This window comes from Aphelocoma coerulescens, chromosome 5 (genome assembly GCF_041296385.1).
Source record: "Aphelocoma coerulescens isolate FSJ_1873_10779 chromosome 5, UR_Acoe_1.0, whole genome shotgun sequence".
NCBI lineage: Eukaryota > Metazoa > Chordata > Aves > Passeriformes > Corvidae > Aphelocoma > Aphelocoma coerulescens.
Window position 1 is genome coordinate 34071892 of NC_091019.1, and position 25719 is coordinate 34097610.

The 25719-nt window shown below is 42.0% G+C and overlaps 1 protein-coding gene across 3 annotated transcripts in view; it reads right to left on the bottom strand.

Annotated features, from left to right (window-relative positions):
* TMEM229B (transmembrane protein 229B) overlaps nt 1-25719 on the bottom strand; it is a 37236-nt gene that overhangs the window by 10142 nt on the left and 1375 nt on the right. For all 3 annotated transcript variants that reach the window (XR_011151394.1, XR_011151393.1, XM_069017644.1), the window contains exon 2: nt 16140-16309. The gene's annotated coding sequence lies outside the window, so the exon portion shown is untranslated. The remainder of the gene's footprint in view (nt 1-16139; nt 16310-25719) is intronic.

Below are 25719 nucleotides of genomic sequence, written 5' to 3' on the forward strand. Positions count from 1 at the left end.
TTAGGAAGCCTGAGCTAGGCCAGTACAAAATTTTTGTTTGTTTGTTTGTTTCTTTCTTTCTTTCTTTCTTTCTCTCTCTCTCTCTCTCTCTCTCTCTCTAGTAGGACCTTCTTTCCAGCTTGCTGAGAAAAAAAAGCCAAGTCTATGGAAACTATACATGGACCTCCAAGGAACACTCAGTCCTTTCCCTGACTACCCTGCCTGTTTGCATAACTCTGCTAGCAATGAAGGGGCCAAGAGCCCACTCCACCTAAAGGAAACAAGCGGGAAAGTACATGAAGAACTGAGTTTCTCTACAGAAATCTGGTTGCAGCACCAAGTTCACTGAGGACACAAAGCTGGAAGGAGTGGCCAATATCCCCTAGAGCTGTGCAGCCCTTCAGAAGGATCTCAACAGGTTGGAGAGATGGGCAGAGAAGAACTGTCTGAAATTCAACAAAGACAAATGCAGGGTCCCACACCTGAGGAAGAATAACTCCATGCAAGGACAAAGAGGCAATGGGCAGAAACTGATGCACAGGAAGTTCCACCTGAACATGAGGACGACTTTCTTTACTGTGCGGGTAACTGAGCACTGGAACAGATTGTCCAGAGAGGCTGTCCTGTCTCCATCACTGGAGATACTCAAGAACTGTCTGGATGCAATCCTGTGCCATGTGCTCTGGGTCGACCCTGCTTGAGCAGGGAGTTTGGACCAGATGACCCACTGTGGTCCCTTTCAACCTGACCCATTCTGTGATTCTGTGATCAGCGCAGAACTTTGACTTACGGCTGCAAGAAAGAACCAGAATTACACTTTAATATTTTAGAATTTCAACTCTGAAATGGGTATTAATAATCCCCTAGGTTGAGGTAAGATACAGGTAAAACTGATGCACCAGGCCAAGTAAGGAGAAAGGACTTACATCCCAAACTGCCCCACTTCACGTGAGACCCCTCTGTGCAAGAGGGGCACTTCCATACTCACACTTGGTTTTGTACGTGATGCAGCCTTGGCAGGCAAGAGGGAAGTGATCAGAATATGGACTGGTGGTAGACCAAGAAATAATGGCAGATTTGTCTCACACAAGCACTGCAGGGGAGACCTCAGTGGATGTTGTATTCACGCCTGATTAAGTTCTTGATCACTGCCTGGCTCATTTTTTTTCAAATCTCTCCTTTGCAGTGGCTTTCTGCCCATTTCCCCGCTACCAAGCCAGACTGTGCTTAAAAAAAAAGTCTCTCACAGATTGTCTTTATTCCTTTTAATCCAGCAGAATTATTTAGATGCTCTGAATGAGTGTAACGAGACTTCATCATGAAACTCTGAATTAACTCTGAAGTGCTAATAAAAGAAAAAAACAAACAAAAACCTCCATGAGAAAATTCGCCTAATGAGTGATGTCCTGAGGCTATGAATTCTGTCAGCTACTTGATCCACCGCAGGTGAACTTGAACTATTGCAGCATGTTTCTTACTCATAGTGCCCAGTTATTTCTGCAAGTTAAAAAGTTAAGGCACAATATTATTTTATAAATTCATATTTCAAATATTTATTAATATAACATGCATGTTTGTATTTCTAAGAAATGCCTTAGATACATCTATAACCCTATATTACATATCATAATTACTCTTTAAATTTGAAAAAGTGCAACCGAGATACATACATAACTGGATACTTCAGTCTCTCCAAATGACAGGACCATGAGTAGCAGACCACGCTGAAGTGAAGGGCACTTGCTTCTCCCTGCCCATGAGCTGTACTGCTAATGTCCTCCTTCCTCAGATCCTTATTACCCAAACAGTACTTATGTAAAAGTAACCATTCTTCATGACTTTTTAATTACTTTCATTGGCACATCACTGCAGCTACCGTGTTCTTTCTTAAGAACGGGAGAATCAGATGTGTATCTGCTTTCTGTTTTAGCAAGGATTACAGTAGATACGAGAACGTATTGGTGCAAATTGACATGCATTTTTGAGCAATACCTCTTTAAGTGAAATTCTTATTTTGCGTTTTCCCTGTGAGTAAACACCTAACAAGCGTACCTGTGCAACCATGGACAACATTCAATGAATATGCTGCAAATCTGGCTTCAGCATTTGTCAGAGAGGTCTCACACACCATTAGAAGTAAAGGTTTACAGAACAGTAGATGTGTACAGAACACTAGGTACTAGATTTGGCCCGAAGACATTAGTTCATCAGTGTTTAAAGATTTATACAGTAAAGTCTTAGTGGTACTTATGTGCTGAAGTCATAACTCTGAGGAGATATTCATCCTTCAGGTAACTAAGAGCCTCAATTAACTGTGGCTCAGAAAATAGGATTTCAACTGTACTGAAGCGTGGAAGAGCTCCAGCAGATCGATTAATCAAGCCCTGCAATGAAGCTAAAAGCATACCACAGACGTCTCCAAATACAGACTCTCAGTGCCCTCAGGAAGGATCTGGAGCCCTGGGATTTTGGTCACTTCTGACTCATCTGTTTTTGCCACTTCTCTGTCTGGACTCTACGTCCATCAGGATGCACATTGTCTCCCTTCCACATACTGTGGGGTAAGAAAGCACAGTCTATTTCTTATCTGTGTTTTCCCCTCATTTTTGTCTCTAGCTCCTTTCCCATAAAAGGCACATCATTTTCCTGCCACTCCTTGTTTTCTTGCTCCCTTGCCCAGTTCACTCTGTACCTGCTGGCAGCCTCTGATCCCTGTCTATCTTTCAAATCTGGTCCAAAGAGAATTGGGATACAGTCAAAAAGAATGACGACAAAAGGAGATTAAATTAATCCAATTACCAGACTAACCCAAAGGGATGGGGAAGCGTGGTTCTTAGTGGTAATGCCTGTGTGTGGGCTGTCCAGAAGGTACCATTTCACAACAGGAAGGAGAAAGGTAGGGTTTTCTTGGGAAGGAGTGTAGAGGGGGGTGGCTTCTCAGAGGACAAAGAGAAAATATGAAGACATTGTTTAAAGAATAGCTTTCTGACTAAGGCGATCTCAGGAATGGCAGTAGAAGTGCAGAAAGTGGAGACTTTCCATGTCCTGCCGCACACATTGCAGGAAATGTTACCTTATGTGAAGGCACCTTAGCCCACCTTAGTGACCACTCCAATTGAGAACAAATTAAGGCAGTAGCTCTTTACTTAGAGTGACCAAGAGGAATGTTTCCTTTGTACCTGACAGAAGTTAAGAGCCCCAAGAGTCATGCAAGTAGCAGATTTGAAAGACACTATGGAAATGACTGAATCCAAACCTGACATCTACAAGTATTAGCCTTAATCTCCCCAGCATCTCCTTCAGGTAAGGTCTTGTTCTTCTCCAAGCCTGTTGCTATAAGGCTCTTTCACCTTACCTGCTGCCCTTCCCTGTTTGAAAAAATCTGCCCTGAGTTCCCAACATTTGCTGATACTACGGTTCTCAAAACAAGCAAATGTCCAGCAAGAGCCCAAGTGCCTGATGTGCCTCCAGCACAAAGCAGAGACTTTGAAGCCAGAACTCTCCTACAGGAGCAGGCAGAGCTTCCCATTAACACTGAGGAGGAGGGAGCCACAATTATGGAAGGTCTGTCCCCAAGGAGATGGCATGTCCAGGGAGCACAATCTGCTCTGAGAATCTGTATCAGCCATCCTTCAGTTTTGGGCGCCTAGTTGCTGGATTCACCATTATCTTAACCTGGACAGTTGACTTCTTTCTCTGCAGTGAGAGCAGACCTGAGTTCCTACAACCCAGTTTTCAAAAGGTGACACGTTCACACACTGTGACTGCAGGCCTCATAGTTCCCTAATGTGCCAACTGCCTGACTCTTAAACTCCCGTAAGCTGGGCCCCTTCATATCAAACTGTGTATTCAAGTACAGTGGTAATCAAAATTCATGTGTGTTTCAAAAGCTTGAGCTTAACACATGATATTAGCTGACTGAAGAACATAATGCATATCATGCCTTACCAGCAACCCAAACCAGAGTAACTAATGGAGAGAGAGAATTTGTCCTGCCTGAAACACAAGAGTTTACAAGATTTTATCCTTTCCACTGTCACTACACAGCCAACGCATGTAAAGAGAAGACAACATTATGGCAAGACATGTGTCACCCATCTTATCTGGTTTCTTACAGCTTTTTGGAAATTCAGACAGTTCATTTTGGAAAAGGCGGAGTATTTTTTCTTCTTAGCAAATGCCTCATCTTTCCAAAGCAAAATGAAAAACAAATAAATCATTCTGCTTCAACCTACAATAAAAAATTGGTCAACTTACAAAGGTCAGTATCAGTAACAAACAAATATGCTTAGCCCAGCACTTCTGAACAGTCTTCAGAAATAAGCCAGAATCAGGATGAAATGGATGAAAGCCACATTTGGGGAAAAAAAAGACAAAAACATTCAAACATTTTTGACATTGAAAATAAAGCTTGGCAGAGAAAAATACTATGACCAAGGTGCTGAAATATCTAAAATCCTAGCTTGCTAACATACTGACACAATCCAAGTCACTTAAATCTGTATCATTGACAGATTCAAAGTAGTCTCTCCTCATTCCCTACAGGCAAAGGTCAAAGCATCATTTCATAAAACTAGCTGCTTCTTTTATGGAAATTTTTGTTGCATATGCACAACTGTAAAGAACTGTTTCCCTCTCCTTTTATTATTCTTCACTGGCGTGCAAGCCTTTAAAAGTTCCCAGAATTCAACTGATAGTAGGTAACTGGATAGTTTAACTGGACAGTCACTCTTCTTCTAGAAGGAACAGAACTGCTGCAGTTCATAAAGAAATGTAGCATCTTGGTCTAAGCTGAGTTAGGGTTAAACCCTGCAAGCAGAAGATACTGCATAAAGTCAGATGAAACAGGAGGGAGCACACTTTTAAGCACCTTCAGGTTCATAGCCCAAGACTGTCATGAAGAGTTTCCTTCTCTCTTTCCCCTTTTGGAAATCACTTGGTGGCAATTCTACATCAAATAATTTTTGCTTCTCAATATATAATTTTTTCCTTCCTAACATTAAACTGTTTCTGAGATGTCAAAGAATCAGGTCTCCTAAGTGCTATCTGCTACTCACAAGGCTGTGACTCCTCAAGTTTCCTCCTAACATCCCTGGTGTAAAACTTGGGTAGTCTCAGAGTATTAAATTATGCTTTTTCACAACAGGAATCCCTGTGGAGCCTCCAGGATTACTTCATCTACCTCATCTTCTTAATTTCAAGTTCACATATACATCAGAGGCAGAAACATCCTGGAAAGGAAGGGTAGAAGAGGATAAATCTCAGAATTCTACTGACCACCTCATCATGCCCAACAAGATCCTCAAGTAGACATCCATGCCAACAACTGGGAAAGGAGCTCCTCTAAGCAGTTGCCCAGTTTTTCCCACTAGTGCCCACCAATTACCATACCTTGCAAAGTATGTAATCAGCAGTGGAAAGATATTGTATGCACAAATAAATTAGTGATGAGTTTTGTACTTTATTGTTCATATTTATTTCAATTCAGCATCACTTAGGTAAATTTGTCTTCATAGACTTGCCAAATTTCTCTGTCCTGAATAACAAGTCAACAAAAACTTAGGTTCTAGGGCCTAGTTCCTATACAGCAAACATATCCCCCAGTGTATTGGGTACTTCTCTTCCTATTTATATCTTTGCAAAAGACAGCTGACATTTTTAGCACTGTTATTTCCTAAAGGTATCAGGAAGCTTAGCATTCAAATTACAATCACAAAAACACCATCTTCATGTTTTATGCACACCTGTCATTTTTCTCTTTTGTAAGCCTGAAGCTTGAGATCCTCCATAAACCTCTAACATTTAGCTGTTTATGACTCCCCTTCAAGTCATACATTTGATTATGCGCTGTGTGTCCCAAGAAGGAAGCACAAGAGCTTTCCCACAGGGAAAAATGACTGAAACTCAATCTTCTGAAAGGTGGCAAGTTGTACACTCAGGAGCGATTTCAAAAAAAAAAGGAATAACTCAAAGTTTGGGCCCCAAGGGCCCCTAACCCTAACCCTAACCCTAACCCTAACCCTAACCCTAACCCTATTTGCTATTTGCTAGGCTATTTCTCCCTGCCATTCAAGGAAGGTCTTAGCTCTTCAGACATTAATTTCTTAGCTCAGCATGGGTCTGTAAGCTTTTGCTGTTGCATTCTACAGTTCCTCCAATCAGTCAACTTTGGAAGGTACTGTTCCAGTAGTGTTTCCCATCACTATTCTTCCAACTGAGACATGTGGTCCCAGCTGCAGCTTCATGCACTCCAGCTCATGAACCAGGGAGCTGGGTCATAAGGATGGCCCGTGTCTCCCCTGACTAGAGCTGATGCCACCTTGGCTCTTTTCCTACTGTTTCTGAGCTTCTTATTGCCTCTCTCCCAAATCACAGACGTGGACTGTTCTCTAGTTTGGACTGGACCATAGATACCTGCTTTAATGAAGGCAACATGCTATGTCTACATAAATTTGAATTCTATCTCTAGCTGTATAGATATATAAAGATATAGAGACACCTTTATATATTGTCCTATTTTATTTGCTGATTTGTCCTCTTTTCCCCTCTACTTGAAGGGGATGGATTTTTTTCCCATAACTGCCTCTTCTGAATGTGTTCATTTTTGTGCTGAGGTGAGCTTTTACAAATGCTACAAACACTACTATTGGATTTAGATTTATACCTTCAACCTGCCAATCATTTATCACAGCTTCACAGAATGTGCTCACTCCAGCCTTTACAGAGCCTCTCTGAAAATAGATCCATTTAATACTATGTTTATACCCTTCTTCCACATTTCCTTTTGTGCCTGCAGCATGTCCAAATGACCATGTCACAATAAACAGTCTCCCCAATAGAACCAACAAATTCATTGCTCCAATACTGGAAAGAATTTTCAAAATCTGCCTGTATTTATTAGTCAACCTAAGTGTAACCCTAACTTTGGGTTCCTTAAGACAGAAAAGTCTGTACATATGTGCACAGGGCTGCGCCAGAATATTCTAAATGCCTGAAGTTCAGGAATTTACCTTTCATAGTACAGCAAGCCCAGATCATGAAATAAAGCAGTACCATAGCTTCAGACTGCTTTACAGATCAGTTTATGGTTGAGACCCAACTCACATTCACCCCTTTTCTGAGATCCAATCTACACATCCAGCCTTCTGAAAAATTCTAAACCATCTCTTGTGAATAGCAGCTAACATGCATCTGCTTCAGGACTCGTGGAATGTAACTGCATTATGTCAATATCACCTACTTCTAAACACCTGAAAAAGGAATTAAGCTTCCACCTTAGAAAAGAAAATCCTTAAGAACTGCTAAGTCTAATCCCAAACTCAGCAAGGATGTAAAAATACTACTCACCTCTTCACTCAACTGTCAATCTGCACAGAAGACATTTTCCACTCTCAGTTGCAGAAAGATGGCACAGTTGCAAAAATTCAAAGCACATTGATAGAAGGAGACTTGAATTTGAGTCCACACACACAGCTACTGCAGTAGAAGACACAGCAATTTTCTTGCTGGTGTATTTGTCTTTATTCTGTTTTACATGCTTCAAAAAAGAAAATGTTCCAAAACACACAGAGCTCTTTTCTTATACATATTCATTTAATTCCCAGTGATTGAGAAAACGTCCTCGTAATTGAAACACAGACACTAATTGGCCAAGATTATTGGCCAGCTCAGAAGAGAGACAAGATAACAAAGTATTCTTTTACTTGCCTCTGGAAAATGCTTTTTCCAGAATAGATAACTCAGGTTGATGCATAATGCAGAAAGTTCATGTTCTCACTATCAGAGCTTCTCTTTCCTTTAAAAAAGCACTGATGTTTCTCTGTACAATCCAGACAGTACCTTTCAATGACCCTGAATTCCCTTTACAAAAGTATTTGTGATGGTCATGGAGGGGCCTTAGGAAAATGTGGAGACACAAGTGTGAAGAAGGAGGAGTTAGTGGCCCAGTGTCTCCATCCAGCTGGGGTTGTGATGTGCTCAATCTTTCTCCACTGCAGGGCTCCACAAGAAAATGCTCATGACAGGAAGAATTAGCTACTGCAGATCCAGATGATGTTTTCAGTAATTTTGATCTTACTGCTTTGGTCAGATCAGAGGCAGAAACATGATATTCAATTTCAAACAGCTTCAACCCCAAAGATGGCGTGAGTATCTGTAATTTACTGGCCCCCTTCCACCTCCCTCTCAATATCAGCTGACTCAGTAAAACCTATCACCTCTACTTAGAAAAGGGAATATTGAGCTGAACAGACTTCACCTGGTTCCCAGAAGAGGCTAATTTTTTAAGTCTCATGGCAGCCTAGTAGCTGAATGCTATGAAACACAGGACACCTTCAGCTGAAACACTGGAAGAGTCATTTACATCAGATAGGAACATGGAAGAGGAAGTGGTAAGACCGCAACTTCCCAGCCATGAGGTTCAGTTCGTTTTTTTCTTAACACCTCCTATACTTAGCTTCTCTTTTTGCCAAGTACCAAGCTTCCACTCATTTCTGTCAACTTGTCAGAGGAAGTTTATTGCACTCTGCACCTGGTTGGAAAGACTCAGTTTCCCCATGGGGCCTGGCAAGCACAACCAGAAAAGAAAACAACCACGGCTGTGTCATCCTCTACAGCATGGAGGCAAACCTGCCGACCTGGGGTCTCATCCAAAGGCAGTAGAGGCTTTTCAATGGATGGATAATTCAACTGGCTTCCTTCCATTGAACTGTAACCTAATGCTTTACCTAGACACCATGTAATTGTCCTTTTGTATTTAAACAGGGGAGACAAGAATAAGAGAATCTCAGAATAATTTGGGTTGGGAGTGACCCCAAAGACCATCCAGTTCCAGCCAGCCTGCCAGGGGCAGGAATACCTTCCTCTGGACCAGGTTGCTCAGGGCCCCATCCAACCTGGCCTTGAACACTTCCAGGGATGGAGGATCCAAAAATCCTCTGAGCAACCTATTCCAGTGCCTCACCACCCCTCACAGTAAATAATTTCTTCCTAATATCCAATCTAAACTCACTCTCTTTTAGTTTAAAGCCATCACTCCTTGGCCTATCACTACATGCCCTTGTAAAAGGTCCCTCTCCAGCTCTCTTGTAGCCCTCTTTAGGTACTAGAAGGTTCTGTAAGGTTTCCCTCTCAGAACCTTCTGTTGTGCAGGCTGAACACCCCAGCTCTCTTAGCCTGTCTTCACAGGATGGGTGAAGCCCTCTAATCAACTTGGTGGCCTTCCCCTGCACTCATTCCAACAGGGTGATGTCCTTCCAGTTCTGGGGACCCCAGCGGTGGATGCAGCACTCCAAGCAGAGTCTTATGAGGGCAGAGGGTCTCAGTACAGACCCCTGAAGAACACCATTTGTTCCTTGAAGTCCATTGGGACTCTGAGCTATTGACCACTACCCTTTGGATGCAACAGTCCAAACAATTCCTTATCCACTGAACAGTCCACCTATCAAATCCATGTCTCACCAATTTAGAGAGAAGGATGTCGTGGGAGACCTTGTCAAAGGCTTTACAGAAATCCAGATAAATGATGCTTGCACCCTTCCACTGATGGAGTCACTCCATCACAGAAGGCTACTGGGTTATCAGGCAGGACTTGCCCTTGGTGAAGCTGCGCTGGCTGTCTTGAATCACACAAGAGTGTCCTGGCCCATTAATGATTGGGCACAGAGTTCCCAAATTGGCAGGGCTTTCCCAGGGTCACACTGTTTTCTGCCCACATCTTCATTTGTGGTGCCCTTTATACTCAACTGATTTTTTCAGCTTTCATTCTACCATCTCAAGAAAAGTTTAAAGATACCCTCTAAACAACTGGTTGTTATTTTAGGAGGCACAGCTGTTATTTAAGCAGTGAGGAACTGATACCCCTTTTGAGCTGACACTGAGCTCTCACTGACTGAAACACACTTCTGACTTGTTTGGTTTTTGCCTCCAGTAATCTGCCTTACACTATTACCACAACACAATGCCATTCTAACAAATTAATTATTTGCATGACATGGTTTTATTAGATTTTGAATTTCATATAAACATTTCATACACGCATGTATATGGCGGCCCAAATTAATTCACGAATTTCAGGCACTTATCCAAGGTACCTTACAAGCTTCACTTCCGTACAGGCTCCCATTTGCAGTTACTAGAGCCTGTGAAGGTACCTAGAGATGGGCACATTCTGAAGACAAAAGTGGAATTTGATCATTCCTGATGCTATCTTTCCTGCATCTTTCCAGTACGTACTTAGAGGTGCTTAAAGCATGTACAGCACTGATTTATTCACCTTGGTGAAATACTTGAGGTTACATAGGGTAGTTTCAGGTCTTATCAAACAAGATTTTTTCTTTATTTTGCTTTCCTTCTGGGCAACAATAGGCACCTCATGCCTCTGGGCAAAATGCCAACTGAACAAAGATGCCAGTTCTCATCTGTGTGTTGGGAACTGTCTTGTGTTAAGACTAGAAAAGAATTCCTCAGTTTTAAGTCAAATGGTTTGATAATGTTCACACTGGACACCGAAAATAACAATTTTCAAAAACCCCAAACCTTACATTCTTTTTAAACCATCTTTAAAATCTGCTCAACAAACAGAGCATCAGGTGACCCATAGCAAATAGAACCAGAGAGGAACCATATGTTGTCTCATCCATGTTTATGAGTTGTCATTTTTATGTCCATGCTTAAGAGTTGTCATTTTTGTGCCTGAATTGTGCTTCTACTATTGGCAGTCCTGGAGACACACACTCTGGTCAGCTGTCCATTCCTTTTTAGATGTACACAAACCTGCAGCATACCAGGACTTCTATGACAATCACTAGCTATTAAGCAATACACTGTTGGTAGAATGAGTAAGAATGTAAATTTTTGTCTCCTGCTAAAACAATCTAAGTATCATTCCATAATATTACTAGTCTTGACACATGCAAGAACAAATCCATCACATTACACGAAGACCAAACAGCACTATCTGCACAACAGTTCATGGCAATGCCAAGGTGTTCCAAATGTTAGCATTTTCAAGTGTGCTTGTTTTGCATCGGCTTGTACTTAGAAGCTAGATTACACTGCAGCTAAGTATCTTCACTGTCTCTGAGAGTTCCTACAGCTGGAAAGATATGCAAAGTTAACTTAAATATTACATATGCAGAGTGAACTTTTAAATGAATGTGCCTCAGCCAAGGCAGTGCTGCACGTGTGGCAGATAGATGAAAGTTCTAGCAGCACACATCTGTGCCTGAAAAGAAATGGAGGGTGGCTTTTGCCATCCCATGCTGATAGTAGTTTCCTTGGGTATTTCTTATGTCTAAGTCACTCTACTGAGTCACCTGCACTCAGACACTCTGGCAGCACAGTACAAGATGCAAAGTTTTGCACTGTATCCACAACATTGACAGATCTTCCTTCCTTCTCCTGCTGAGTTTACAATGACCAGTATATAAAAGAATAAGGAGCATCTTATGCATGGAAGCAGCCCCCATACAGCAGCCTGCCCTCACATTTTCCCTGGTAGAGCCATGGCACGTAAAAAGTTCCAAGAGTCTGGCTACAAGCAGACTGGACATCAAAGGATGCTGAAAAAAAGTGAAGCTCTTCTACAGAGCTGCATGAAGGCTCAGCAGTCAAAAGGCAGGGGACATTAGCGATCGACTCCAACTTTCATCCTGGGTCAACTGGACTACAGTAGTTCTTCCAAAGCAATTCTAAAAGGCATTGAGACTGATAGATAACACAAAGAATAAAAATTTTCAGTTCCCCTGAAGTTGCTAGATAGAGCTTAAAGACTAACTAGCAAAAAAAGATAAAAGAATGCAAAAGTATGCACACAGGATGATAAATGTAGCTGGAACCAGTGGATAAACAGAAAATTAGGAATATAGTGGGGGTTTTGGCAAGTTATGTAACAAGAAGCAACATGCATGCCCAAAGAAAAGTTCAAGGAATGGTCACCTGTCATATTGGGGCACTCAGTAAGTACAACCACCAGAGACCCCTTTAGATGACCCTCCAGGACCATAAAAGGACTTCCAGTTGGAGGCAGATTAATGCAAATTAGTTCTACGGAAAGTGATGTTTATGTATTAGTTAGGAAGTACATTGTAATGAATATGTATATCCAGGATGGAATAAATACCCTGTTGTAAAGTTTCATGACACACATTCGATTAGAGGAGATATCCTCTGAAAGTGTCCAGCACTGTAATCAAGAATGCCTGCTCTCTAATACTTCAAATTGTATTAGAAAGTTTATTTTCTGGCTGATTTCGGTATCACTACAACAAGGAAGTGAAGCAAGTAGAAGCAAGAAAAGGACCTTCCTAAGTCAGTGCCAAGGTGGCTATATGGATGGGGTTGTTGAGCAGCTGTGCTGCCTCATGAAGCAATATGCAAACTGATGCAAGTCTTGTAATGAGCTGTGCCAGCCCTAGGAGAGGCACAAGGGGCAAACAGTGCAGTGAACTGACACAGGACTGATGAAACCTCTGCTTTATTACTAGGTTTGACATGATCTGCAATATGACCTTGGACATGTCACTCCACCTCTCTGTGCCCCTGACTGCCATCTGGCTGATTAGACTGAAATATTGGTGTGAGGGCTGCATCTAATTATAGATTGGACTGGCAGGTAGCACAAACAGTTACCTATACTGACAAAAGTCATCAGGCAAAACGGAAATAGAAAGAGCAACTGCATCTAGTCACTTGCAGAAGTGGCAAACTGAGGTGCAGTCAAAAAGGCTGCACAACTAGGCAGCTCTTAGCACCAGTCTCATTTGCTCAGTCATCTGTGTCACATGGATTCCCAAGTTTACCAAAATATTTCTTTCAGGATGCCTGAAGGTCCATCTCTAAGCCAGATACAAGCATTTGTATTTAACAGCACATTCAATAAGCTTCTCTGTACAGCACTTAAGAGTGAGTAATTAAAGGAAATATTTCTGCTGTACAGTTTCTCATTAGCAACCTAATTAGCCTTCTGAAAATAATTAACATTCTTTTCTATAAAGGGAACAGATGACCAACCATTACAACCATTAGACAAGCAAAACAAATGCTGAAGGTAAGGCAGATTTGTTCATGGAGACAGCAAGAAAGCATCCAGCAGCAGTACAAGTGAAAAAGAATGGTTCACAAATGCCTGTGAAGCATGAAGACTGGACAATGCAAGTGTGTGTGCAGAACTAGTATGTGCATAATCTGCCTGATCTGTGCACACAGCATTCACACTGAGCATTTTCTTTCCCCTGCCTCTAGGATCCACCGGTAATCTCATCACTGAGATGCTGAAAAATTCCCCTCCAACTTGTTTTGAAAGCCAGAATTAATCAACCATTCACAGTCAGAAACAGCTCTCTCCACATGCAAAAATTCCCCAAGGGTCATGTATTTTGACTACTAAAACACTCTCAAAATGCCCATTAAAATAAAGCATGATTTAATGTCAGATATAGGGACAAGTGACTTGATAGCTATGAACTGCATGAAGTACACCTGTCAAGTTTCACGGGGTGGTGCTTGATCAGTTAGCGTGCCCCGAAAGAGTTACGCATGTTTCCTGACCAGCGGATGTTTGAAATCAGAGTGGCTGCAGAGTCACAGGCACCAGTGTTGTGGGATGTGTGTGTATATACAAATGATAGAAAGCAAAGGACAGAGGTCAATACATCACTGCCTGGTGCAGCAAGAACTGTGGTATCAATATAGTTTGATGCACTGTTTCAGTGCAGAACAACAGATAAAGGAGAAATGAGCATCCACATATTCAGGTAACATAGCAAACATTCATGAACATGCAGCTGCATTTTCAGCCAGTTCCATGTTTGAGACATACTTACATTTCCCTGGCAGGAAAGCTGAACACTCATAGCCTTCAAGTGTGATTGCAGTGAGGGCAAAGCTCAGCCGCACAAAAGCTTCCATAGCTACATCACTATGGAAACCACAAATCCATTGCCTGCTCTGTTTGTCTACTTCTTTCACTGATTAAAAACAAACAAAGAAAAGGTATGCTTCCAGTTTATCGCCTTTTCACTTTGGTCAAGACCATAGGATGACAAACACATTTTACCTTCTTCAGAAGCAACCCTTTCTTCCTTGACAGCTCTCTTTGTGAAACCTATCCAGCCTCTCAACCCAGCTGGACAGTCATCCCTCTCAGCATGCTTCCACCACTTTTTTTAGTGAGGACTTTTCAAACGCAGTCTGGGATTTTATCTTAGTCTCCACAGTTTCCCTCAGCTTCTGGACTAAGACAACTTCAAAGGTGACTCACTCTAGGGCACATCCAGCTGGCTGACATAATGAGAAGCTGAAAACTCCTCTGAACACAACATACAATGTCTTGTTTTGACTGAAGTAACATTCCCTTCCTTTCCAAGAAGCTCTTTAAGAACATTTTTAAGTGCTCTCAAAATGGAGTAGGGCACATTACAACAAAGGCTGAACTTTTGCTTTAAGAAGACCATCATTTCTACAGCCCACGGGATGATAAGAGGTTACTTCTATGTCTTCAAGGATATCACAACGATGCCCAAGCCAGTTTAATGAAGGACAAGCTCAACAGAGTGGTGATCACAGTCTGCAGGGTCTTGTCCCCATGGCTTTCAAAGCAGATCTGTCTGCATCTCCAGCAGACAGCATACTGAATAGCCTGAGTGGATGGAACCTACAGGAGGCAGAGGAATGAATAATTCATAGTCTTGCTCTGCTGCCAATGGATGCATGTTTTCTTCTGCCCATACAGCACTCAGTTTTTGTTTTAACAGAAATAGGAGACTTCTACGCTTCATTCGATGGTTCTTGAGGATAGCAAGAAGCAGCATTTGCTCTACTCACAGCAATAGTACCATATACCAGAGCACTTGCCAGACACAGCTTTTTTCAGAAATATTCACTGCTGCATCACTAACATAATGGCTGGACTCATACAAAGCTCAGTCCATCACCATCTGCCTTCTCAGGAAGCTGCTGACACTTACTTTGTCATAACACTGCAGCACTAGTCTGGACTTTGCCACTCAATAGATGACACTTGTTGATCAACTGAAGCCCAGTAATCAGCTACACAATGGGCAGCAAAATCACAGCTGGAGCTCTAGGCAGGAGCTGACCCTGCTTATCCACACTGTTAGCACTGCCACAATTAAGTCTACTGCTTTCCTTCAGCAGCTGACTGGGTCTGTTCCCCAGTCTCAGAGAGTATCAGGGGTCTCTGAGCAAGAATACCCAGAGGAGGGGGACAACAGGATAGCCCAACACAGGATCTCTTAGGCACTACAACTAGGAGAGTGTAATGAGACACCTGAGACAGGACAGACTGAGGGATGATGGTGCTACATATATCTGAAGTTTATGCATGTAGCATCTACGTATTCAAAGTGAGTTCCCAGTTAGAAATAAAGTACGGTGCACAACCTACCCATGAAAGCTGATCCACAACAGGGAAAACAATACTGTAGCCTGAACCATGCCACATACTGCAGACACAAAGAGCGTGTCGTAAGTGCTGCGGGGTCTGGAAATTGTTCTGGTCCCACAATATCCACCCCACTGACCAGAATCAATATAAAGTTTTGCTCTGGGATATAAATCACCCTTCCAAATTGATAGCATTTACATGCACTCTGTGGAAGTGTAACTGATTGCCACAGCATACAGGAGAGTGGCAAGACGAGGCTAAAAAGATTAGTACAGTAACACACTGATGAATCAGGTGCAGAGATTGCACTGCTTGTTAGGGCCAGGAATAGATTCTTCATCATCCAACTCACACCTGTGCTTTCACAGGAAAGAGCAACCCTCTGCTCTTTACCTACTGCTCTGGTTTAGCTGAGAGATGCTGCTCCACTGTCCTGATTGTTTCAACTGCCTAAGGCTATCAGAGTGTGAGGTTTCAAAGAGACAATAACACTGAAAAGTTTGGCTGTATAGATTACAAGCAATCAGAATGATGTGACTCACAGCAGACAGAAATCAAGGGTGATGTGTGCAAACAGCGATCTTACGCCTCCAGAAAACAACTTGAGGTTTAAACTGATAGAGATAACTTTGCAGTCTACATATTTAAATTTCAAAGGTCCCATCTACAACGCAGTCAGCTCTGTACTCAGAGAACTGCTCTGTTTTTCTGGTCTATGAGTGCAGTCCCACCAGTTTTACCCTCCAGACCTTACCTTTTCTGGGGAGGGATCCTGGAGCTCTCCCACTTTTTGGCCAGCTCCTAGTTCACAGCATCCACAGGTAGACTAGGTTGCCTCCAGTAAGTCCAAGCTGTTTCAGATGCCACTTGTTGTCAGCCCAGGTGCGTGTGACCAACAGCTAATACAGCAACCAGACAGCCTTCCTAAACCAAAGAAGTACAGTTTAATACAGCAGAACACAAGAGAGGCTTTAAACACTGAACGAGCTAAGTGTATGGATAGCTTAGCTCCAGTACCTTGGGCCCTGGAAGACCTGACTCCTTCAGAGCCCCGACACGGCACCTGTACCTGCCCCTTGCCCAGGGCGGCACCCTGACAGCTGCCTCTCCTTGGGTGAGGCTGAGCCTTTCTGCTCTCCACTGTCCTTCTGGATCTCAGCCACAGCAAACACACGGAGCAACTTCACTGGAGTCAGTGACCAAAGGTTCAGTGCTACCATCTCAGCTGAGCTCTCAGTTAACCCTTGGAGGGTCTGCCAGAAATTGCTTTACCTCTATTTTCCCCATCAATGTCTCCATTTTTTAAGTAAGCTTCACTGCTGATACCTTTCCACCCCCATCCTATCTCTCCTAACAGTGCCTCATCTTCCCCAACCTCCTCTCGTCCTCACTTCTCCAATCATCACACTTTTCTTCTCTCTTCCCCGTTCCAGAATAGAGTGTGCACTTCATGTAAGCAGACCCTTGCCACTGCCACCCACCCAGCACCCCACCTGTTCCTGGAGGCATTGGCACTAACTCTCGTCCCCACTCCAGTGATCTGACTGCCTTTCACTTCCATGTTGGGGTCAGGCAGCAAAGCTGCATGATCCAAGCAAGTGGAACCCATGAGCTGGCACTCTCCTCTTCAAATGCTGACATTTAGGATACCACATTCCTGATTTTGACAGAAGTCATGCCTTGAGGTGACAGCTTCAAAACATAAGTATCCAACACCTTACTTAAATCAGCCTCACAGATCTTACAGTCCAAGGGCTTGTCTATACATAGCATTTTTCTGGATTAATTGCCTATGAAGAAATTAAAGCAAGGACATTTATGTGTCAGACTGTGTAACAAGTGAGTTCTTCACATTATCCTAATGAATCTCAACATTTCTGAGCACCAAAATCCAAGAGGAATTTGAGATACATGTTTTCCTTAATAAACAAAAAACAAACCTACACTTTTTATTTAGATGACACTGAACTACAAAACCACTCCAATTAAAAATGCAGATTAAATAACTAATCCTCCCCCCCAAAAAAATCCCAACAAGATTAATGGAGCAGTGAATAGCATAAACCCACTAATTAAATCAATATAATATGGGTATTATTGGGACACATCTAGTACCTTCTGCCTATGCACTGAAGCTTGCATCTACTTTGGAGTCCCTCTTATCATGAGAAATATTTGCTATTTTACTAGCTACATATTTGTGTATCAGACTGGGAAAGAACTTGTTTGTTGTCTAGCGTTGGTATAAATTTTTGTCACATCAGTGTTCCTAAAAATTATTTGCACATAATCTATTTTCCTTATATGCATTTTGCCACAGTTGGATATTTGCCACAGATTTCTACTGAGCTATTTATCAGACATATGCAAACAAAATTTCAAAAGGCATTTCCCTAGAATCACAAGAATACTGAGAATGCTTTTTACATAGTCAGACATACTTGTCTATAATTTGATATGTAAAAGACTGAGGAAAAAAATCATACAAAATAAGCAACTGCAACACATACCCAACTCCTTCAACACAGAAACACTAACATTACAAAAGGCTTCAAGCCAACCTAACTTTAGGACAACACAGTCCTGCTCAATCCATCCCTTTCCCTGGCACCAGCGCTCAGGCCACGCATGGGGCTTCACCCGGAGCCAGACCAAGGAACTCATCAGCCATCTGAATGCTACCCCATGCTACCCTAAAGACTACCCTAAAGACTGGTTTTCAGCTGTATCATCATCTCTCAGATTTGGCTCACAGCACACAGCCCAGAAGGAAGACGTTCCCTTTTCACAAGACACTTCATTACTTTGAACTCTCAGTGCTGGAGAAACCATACTTTTGGTTACAAATGTTTCTACACTTGAAGGAAAACACTCATTGAAGAAATCCTCATTAGTAAAGACTATGTCATAATACACGTGAGCAGAGCAATAAAGCTGAAGAGGAAGATTTGACCTTAAGGCTCACATGATTAATACAAAGCTTAAGCCGTTCAGAAAAGGGGATTTGTTTTTTTGTTTTGTATATAAATGGACTTTCTGTGTCAAAATACAATGATTAAAAATGCGTAGTGTTTGTAGTAAGGGAAAATCAAACAGAAAACCAATAAGAGTAGCATGAACATCCACTTGCAGATACAAAAATAGTTAAAAACTAAAATCTCTGATGTCCCAAAACAGCACTTCCTGCTGACTGTTCCTCTGACACAGACATCAACATTCCTGGTGTCAGCAGGTTGGGGACTGCACATGAGCATCATCTAGCAGTACTGCTCATCAAATGAGAATACAAAGAAAAGCAAAAAAAGGAAAGCGAATTCCTAACTGGAAAGTGGTTAGTTGTGCGTTCCTTCTACTGTCTATTTTAGTATTTACACTTCTTCATTATTTCTGCAGTTCTCTACAAAGAAAGCTCAGGTCCATGCAACTACCCGGTGATAGGTTGTGCAACAGAAAAATCAAGTCACAACATTGCTCCGTGACTTATCTGGAATTCTCCTGGAAAGAAAGTGCCACATTTGGAAACAGAAAGTGAGCATGTGTCTTCTTAGAAACTCCCCCTGTTTTGGCAGGACTTAAACAGAGAATGATGCAGATTTCCCTTTCAACTGACATCCCACCATGCCTCTTGATGAGGACTTTTGAACCTGTTCCTACACTGGACTGAAATACTGCAGGATATGTAGGACAGTCCCCCATGTCCTGAAATGCAAATGCCTTTTGTTCCTTCTGGAACAACAACAAAACAATTAGAAAACCAACTCTGTAAAGCAACAACTTGCAACCCAAGGAAAACAAGGATTTCAGGGTTATGCGCATACTTTCCCAGATATATCCAAGTGGGTCCCCTATCTGTACTGAAAACTTCTGTCAAAGCCCTGAGGAGCACATTAGACCTCTGGAGTTTCAGATTTCTTCTAAAAGCCATGCCACCACCTAACATCTGAATAGGCTTGGGCAGATGCCTGCATCGCCACACAACTACAGTCTCTGTAAATGCTCTTGTGGCTATTTACTGCCAAAAGCAAAAATGCATTTAGAATAACTTCCAAGAGTCTTTATTTTTTGCTGTTGTTATCTTGCAAAATCTTTGAAAAAAAAATTGAACTCCTGTTTCAAACAAACACACAACTGAATTCCCTCACGCTGTCTTACATTATTATACTTTTTCCTCTGTGTATACTCATCCCTGCATATGTTCCTTCCATTTTGCTTCTGCTAAGGCAATGAAAATGAACCAGCTGGATATACATACATATTTTCATTAATTACCATGGGTCTCAACATTTTTGGGCCAATGGGCCACTGTGAGTGTTTTAATACTTCTCACAGCTTGCCATGTATTCCTGTCATCTACCTTTTAACATAAATCTCTCACCCATTTTCTTAATTTTCATGGTACCAAGGATGAGCTCTGAACTACTTGTTGTAAGCTGCTGAACCATCAAACACTCACAGACCCATCACAGGGAATGGTTATTTACTCATATATACCCACATACTGTTCATTATCTTTGAGAGCTCATCTAAGTTCGTTGTTGATTTCCGGTTCTGTGAATACTTTTCTCTAAAACTGGGGTCAAATCTGACCTCACAATATGGCAGATAAAGCAGGAGATGAGTTAAAAAGGAGCAACTCTTACAAAACTCCACCTACACTTTCTTTATGAAGAAGTACAGAACGCATGTTACATCATGAAAGCACACTCACTGGCTTTTTGGTAATTGAAGGCAGGGTACTGTTGCCTGGCAACTTATCTGATTACCATTTTTTCAAGAATCACATGCACGCTTAGATATGTTGCATAATAATGTCTCACTTCTATGCAGCCTAACCCAATGGGAAAAAAAAGGGGGGGCGATGGGGGCAGGAAAACTACCAAAATTCATATCTTTCTTTTCTGAAAAAAAGTACAAGATAGTAGCTCAAAACCAGGTTGAAACATTAGTATTCCTGATTTTTTATTCCTGCTTTTTCCAGCTTGCTGAATGTGCTTATACAAGCATTTTATTTTATCTACTTGTCTGCAAAATGACACTAATAATGCCAGCCTCACAGAGACACACTGAAAATTCATTAAGAACTGAGAGAATCTCAAATGAAAGATGCAGTGGAAGTGCTGGTGTTAGCACTTACAGCTTTTTAGTACTCCAAATGTTGCTAAGCCCTGGTCCTTAAGCATAGCAAATGTTCATCATTGTCATGACATTGTCCAGCCCTTGTTTCTCAAACCAAGGAAACTACAATTCTCGCACCAGAATGGGACACTTTCCCACTTTCTATGTCTGATACATAGCTGGGGAAAGAAAAAATAAAACAAAAAACAAGGCAGCACTCCAAATACTGCAACTTGGAGTTGCAGTACTAAGCATTAACACAGCTCTTGGAGTTTGTACCATGAAAATCAGAGAGAAATCAGAAAATGTGCATGCATGACATTTTTATAAATCAACGTGCTCTATTTATTGATCTGATCTTTGAAAAACTAATTACACTCTAGCTAATCCATGAAAGAATTATCTTATGGTGAGCAGTAGTGTCCCATACATTTTGGTCTTTATAATACAAACACCGAAGTGAGTCATTGTTTCCAAAAAGCTGTAACTATCTAAGAGGAGGACCTGGATTCTAGAAGTTGACCTTTTGTACATGCACAAGTTATAAGGCAATATAACATAACACAATGAACTGCCTTCTTTCTATATGCACCTTAGTATATATACTATATATATATATATACACTGCACAGGAAATGGCTTAGCTACCCAGGGTGCTCCTAATACCATGCTAACCTCTCTTAGCCCAAGTGACTGAGGCTGATGGTTTGGAAAGTATCTCATCTCCATGGTAAAGTATGAAGCAGCAAAGGAAAATGGAAAGCAACAACAGCCAAGCCCAATATTGCTAAGGAATCATTACATTACCTTCACAGCAGCTCTTGTCTCCCTAGTAAGACATTCAAGCGTTTTTATATACTGCACCCCACATCCTGAAGCTCTTGTGCAAGTCCACTTCCAATTAAAAGCTTAATTGTGAGGTCTGCCTTGGAAAGAACTGCTAGATCAAAATAAATCAAATCACATGGTATCTATCATACCACTAGGGGAAACTATACACATCTGGAAAATGCCAAAAATTGCAAAAATAAGTAATTCCTCCTCTAGAACTTACTGGAAGCATCCTTACCATAACCCTCTGCTGATACAAAATCCAAAGAAAATACGTGGCTCAAAGTGTCCCGTGGGTTAAGCAAGCCCGGCTTTGCTAGGTCGGTTAGCAGGAGAGGAAACAGCCAAATATACCACGATCATCAGGAACACTCTGCTACAAGCAGAGAATGACTCTACCTGCAGCTCTGCATAGACGCAGCCCCAGCCAAGATTTCTCAGTCCAAATTAGGCTGGTGGAGCCAAATGAGTTGGATCATCTTCTGTGCTTGTATTCTGGATGAAAGAAATAAAAACAAAACAGACTCCCCATCCCCAGAAGGCACTTGGCAGTACACACAGCACTATGCCAGAGCTACCCATACTAGAGAGACAGCTTCCCCCCTCAGAAGTACTTCGTCATGCTCCTAGGAGAATCATGAAAACAGGACAGAGAGGTGCTCCACAGAAGTTCTTCACATAGGCTACATCCAATAAATGGCACACCTGGGAGCAAAGATCCAGCAAGGAAGAAGTCAAACAGCAGCTTCACCACGCTATGCTATCAACACTCACCTAGTGACTACTAATACTTGGATCTTACGCCATGAAAGCAAGACAGCAGCATTTGTGGTAGGGAAGATTCCCTCCGTCATCTAATCCAACTTTGACAGAAGCATGTGAGGGCGGGGGAGTTTTGAAATAAGGTTGTGGTGAACTCTTGTGCACTGACACCAACAAAAACCCAGAACAAAAGAAAGGGTAACATAAAACACTTCTTTTATGCAATGATTAGACACCTCTGACCTAGTAACTGATAGGTATGCTCATTCAGATACGCCCACAAACAAATCTCTAAAGCAGTCTAGCTTTTATTTTGCCTCTGATGACGTGTTAAGGAGCAGTAGGCACCTGCAAATCCTTTTACACTCATTTAAGCTGGACTGCAAGGTGCATAAGCTCTGGCTCACAGCAGACATTATTGGGCGTATCATTTACAAGGAATGTAGTGCTCTGACTAACCAGAAAAAGAGTGTTGGTCTGAATTGGCACAGATGTTGGTAATCTGCTCCTGCAGAGCCAAAGTCTTTGCCCAGTCTGGCTTTCTTTCAAGACTTTTTGTAGTTGCCTGCACAGCCACCTTACCTAGGAGCTCAGGAACCATCTGGATACTCCTGCCTCACATATCATAACAGAAATGTGAAAAGCAGACCAGTTCATTTCTGACGTAGAGAGCTAACCAGCCCTCTGCTCCCTCACCCAGTCTGTACTGAGCCTGAGGAGCTAAAGCAAGCAGCACGGTCAGCTGATAAAGCCACCAGAGAATACTAAACACATACAGGAAGCAGATCTGAGAAGGGATCATTTACAAACCTGTACCAAGCAAGCCACAAGCAGGTAATACCTTTTATATTGGAAAGTATTAGCTAACTAGATGATCAAACTTCTTTCAAAAGAAATCAGGAAATATACCATATTTCTTCACCTTTCACATCAAGCAAATTTTGTTTTGAAACAGAACTCCCACTTGTATTGTTCATTTCTTTCACTCCAGAAAAAACCCAGGAACACCACTGGACACTGCCTCATCTGCAGCTATACAGGAACACATAGGACAGAAGTGACCACATATAAATTTGCTCGGGAGCCATTTCCCCATCTGCAGGACATGGCTCTGGCATCTGAAAGCTTAACAAGGTACTGCAACTGCTATGGAGGTAGGAAGTGCTTCCCACAAAAGGATGGTGAGGAGTGGGAATAAAGGCTTTTCCTACCTCCTGCTGGCAAACAATTTCTTTAAGTAATTGACCCATTTTCTACAGAATAATTAGCCCTAAGGAATGAAGCACTGCTGCCCTTTAATTAGCAATGGTGTTACCTCTCCTCTTACCATGTAATAGCAGGCTGTCTGAGACTGAAAAAAGAAACAGAACATCACAACAACTTAATTTCATTTTCTTAAACATGGCATTTGTTGAAGGCAATCCAGAAACAAAAAATCGTAAGGTACAATTTGCAACAATAAAATTTTCCATTACTTCTATGATTTCATCATCAGAACAAGGTCTTCTCCATGCCACCACTCTTTAAGCCTCCTCAATATATTTTCTCCTTTTCAGAAGCTTTTTCAGGATGCTTTCCAATCATTTTCCATGAGGAAAAACTTCTTTCTGTTGTCAGACAGTTTAACAACAGAAGGGACTCTTTTGCCTAAAACCTAGTCAAATCTCCTGCAGATCGTTTTATTAAAATTTCATGCAGTTTCTTGCAACACAGCTCAGCAACTTGGATAAGGACAGAAGTTCTTTAGTTTAAGGAGAGTAGCTGTGCATGAACAAGAAGCACAAGAAAGCACACCACAGCCAGTGACGCAACTCCAAAACTTGCAAAGGACTCTTCAAACGAGTCTCACAGAGATGACATTTAGTGACCAATCCCATGCTGCAGAGAAAAGAGAAAACCTACAAAGCCTGGCCCAAGATTCTGCGACAAGTACGATTCTAAGGATACAAACAAGACTTGCCATCAAAGCATGATGATAGCAAGAAGTTGGGAAGTTCCCCCTGCCGCAAGAAGAGTGCACAGTCTCCTCTCCTCCCGCTCATACCCCCTCCAGACCTTCTTCTTCCTGGCATGCTCAGTCACCAAATGCAGATAATTTCTAATGCTTTGGAAGAAGGCAAAAGTTAAATTCATCTGACTAATTACGCCATGAGAAGTAACAGCCTTCCTGGACACAATGCGGTGCCTGAAGCAGCCCTGAAACACCCGATGCGAGGACAGTCATTGTCTTAACCAAGCGGACAGGTATTAAAAGCACATTTACAATGCTGGAAAACAACTCCTCTCCCCGGTTCTTGATGTGTGGGAATAAGTAGATCCACAAATTACAAGGCCAAAGGGATCCCTTCATCTTCACTCCCTAGAACATCTCCAAGATGCTGAATTAAAGTATAGATTGTAAAAAGGTATCTTAAAAGACTCCACATGCTATTGACTTCACCACCTTATCCAAAAACCTCTTCCTGCCTTACACTCCAAGCCAGAAACCTGCATCTCCCTTCAGGGTTAAATTTGCCTTTCGTTTGTTGCTTGGCACCACATTACATTATGGCATTGTCAGCAAAACTGCAGAGTCCCCACTACCAGGTACCATTTCCACATGGATGCAGAGATCTAGGTTACCCTCAACCCACACATCTGTGCTATCCATACCTCTTGTTTTAGAGCCCCTTTACCATTTCTGTAAACTGCCATGGGATCTTGTCACAAGAATTCCAAGGTTTGAACTCTCCAAGGAAGCAGCTTGTTTTCTGCCCCCACCATCAGCCCTCAGTAGAGTGGGAACAGCAATACTGACCAAGGCCACGGACAATGCTGCCAGAGCCTCAGCAAGAAGTTATGCAGTCACAAGCAGTACTACTTCAACTCCTGCTTGTCCCTCCATTTCCTTTCCACCAGACTATACTACATGCTTTTCAATATTCCTGTGATCAGAGGATCTCAGAATGTTTCACATTAAATAAGATGCTTCTAGCACTTTTGCTGAGCTTTGTTTAAGAAGCTGCTATAGCTACTAGTTAAACCAAATTACTTGGGGGTTGAGTCTTGTGTTTCAATTTGACAGTTACCTGTGAAATTCCATTTTCCTGTACCTCAGTTTCCCCTTCTACAAACAGGGAAACACCCATGTTCTTCAGTGGCATCTTCAACACAGAAGTATGAAATTCTCAGATATATGCACCGAGAGCATGTATTTCTCAGGGAGAAAATACCTACTTTCAAATTTAGGGAAAAATCTTAATTTATCCACAGTAGCAAGCTGCTGTCACCTAACACAGGAAAACTGACATTTCTCCATGGAAGAAGTCATACATTCTCACTGGGACAAGGCACCGGGATTCAAGAAGGACCTTCAGGATGTGTCATAGGTACAAGAGTATCTTACAGACTTCCTACATGGTTTTCCTCAGCGCTGAAAGTGGCTACAGGCATTATAGATTCCGTGTCAGTAAGTCTTTCTTTTCTGTTTCCTAAGAACTTATGGTAATTTTTGTTTTCATTACTTCCTATTTACCACCAAACGGTAAGTAGCTAGCCCCATCTCTGATGTTGTACATACATTAATGCATTTGTGCTCCTGGAAACCACAGAATGGAGCTCTTTGGGCAATCTATTCTTCTTGTAAA